The following is a 2272-nucleotide window of genomic DNA, read 5'->3' as shown; positions in this document are numbered from 1 at the left end:
CCTGCTGAAGTAACCATCTCCTCCACACACCTTCACCCAGCCCGCCTTCTGATCAGCTTTCCTCTCCGTGCGATCAGAAACGGACGAGAAAACACGCTCAAAGACAGCCCGCCGGCTGTGGTGCGCTCTGAACTCCAGACATCCAACCCACCCCGGAGCTAAAAATGACGCGCTGTTGGCGAGCAAAGGACATATCTCTCTCTCTCTCTTTCTTTCTCTCTCTCTCTCTCTCTAACACACACACACACAGTGGCACGTCAAAGCTGTTTCCCATAAATAAAAGGTGTGACGCCTTAACCTTCATACCAATGACCGACATAAGAGCCTCTGTAAATAATTCATCTTTACACTTTCTTAGTAGTCTAAATAGTCTTAAAACAGCCAGTTTACAACAGTCTATCCTGAGGCGCCAGATATATTTTAGATAGATAATATGACTAGAATAAAGAAAGACAGGGAGACAGGGAGTCCAAGTTTTGACTGAGAATACCAATGAGTCTAAGCTAAGCCTACCTACTGCACACAGGACTCCCCGGACAGCAGGACTGAATGGACCTGATCCTGGTGAAATAACACAGGTTAACCAAGACCAATGACGAATTTAAACGGGTTTGATCAGTTTATCAGAATTTAATCAGTTTGAATGGAACATATATTACTCATAATTTAACTTAATGACCTGGAAAGACATGTTCCTCCCTAAACCCAAATGTTTTATATGATGTAGGCCATTTAACAAAAAGAGTGCAGCCAATCAACTCTTCAGTTATCTGACAGGGAATGTACACTGGATCAATCTAGTTTAGCCAAAACTAATGAAGTCCAATTCAACAGTCCTGCAATACCTTCTACGTTCATGAAGGTTATAATTTTCATTTTGTGTTGAAACAGTTTTAGAGAGGTGTTGATTGAACTGAACGTAGGCTGTACATTTTGGATGATGTAGTTACATTGCATTATCCAAGAACTGGTTATTAATACAGTAACTTAAATTACATAAAACCTGATGTGTGTCTTATCAAGTAGTGTGTGGTCATAATTTTATACACTAATACAGTAAGTTACACTTACTGATAGTGACAGTCTGGCACCTGGGAAACAATGGAGGCTCTGAAAACAGCAGCAGTGGAAGTCACCACCCGGAGATTAGCAGGGGCAAGGCCATGGTTTCTCTCCAAATAAAAAAGCCTGATCGTGATAGGCTGGATTTCAACGGGCGACTTTCGAAGCACTGATCGTTTTTCTGGCAACCTCTCACAAACACAGATGATTATAGAGCAATCGTATCATCAGAACTCTTCAGTGTGCCTCTTGGGGTAGAGGCCTCAGATGCATCATGAGATGGATGTGAAAGATAGTAATATTTTCACAGATTCTACTGAACAACCCTGAAACAGCTGAGGACTCCAACAAGGCATGAACAGGGGGCCCATCATTCTGAGGGTCTGTTTCAAATAAACTTGCAATGAACAAGTTTATGAACCAAAAAAGCATCTTAATATAATGTCAATACTGAGCTGCAGCTAAAATATTTGTCATTAGGTATATATTGATTGTTATGTTGTGCAGCTCCATAGGTTAACATTTGGAGTAAAGGTCTACAAATCTTGCTCTGGAAGTTCTGCACAACCGTCAGCCAACAGACCAACCATCTGTAGTCTCCACATCACCAGCAGCAAATACACTATACACAGGGATCTGAAAATAGCAAAGTTGTCTCTACTAGAGAAAATATGCTTTTTACTAACTCAGGCTATTGTTTACATCTATGATAATGAGAAATCAAAACATTACATTTGGTATGAAGGAGTGAAGCCTGAAGACATGCATATGTAACAGTGAGAGTGATGGCTGCAGACTGTGCTGGAGTTTCCTCTGCAGTCTAGATGTTTGGGAGGAAGTGATAAGCAGGGTGGGGAAATGCTTCTGTATAATGATGCACAGATAACCAGGGAAGCAGCAAAAAAACTAAATAAAAACAAACACATTCTGACAATGGTGGGTGCAAACATAGCACAAAATCCTTCCTGTCCCTCAGACAAAACATGAAACAAAATCCATGCTTACAGCATCATTAAGAAAATGTCAACATTTCTGCAAGGAAAGGACACATGATGAACATGGGAAATAATCTAAATTGGAGGGAGGTCATTAAAAAAGGATGACAGATCAAAGGAACAGTTCAACTTGAAACATGCTTGCTTTTCCAGTCAGATGAGAGGAGCAATTCCTTTTATGCATGCTATTTCCATCCAGTGAATATAATTTAGCC

This window comes from Micropterus dolomieu, linkage group LG15 (genome assembly GCF_021292245.1).
Source record: "Micropterus dolomieu isolate WLL.071019.BEF.003 ecotype Adirondacks linkage group LG15, ASM2129224v1, whole genome shotgun sequence".
NCBI lineage: Eukaryota > Metazoa > Chordata > Actinopteri > Centrarchiformes > Centrarchidae > Micropterus > Micropterus dolomieu.
The sequence above is the reverse complement of the archived record's forward strand: the minus strand, read 5'-3'. Positions refer to the sequence as shown.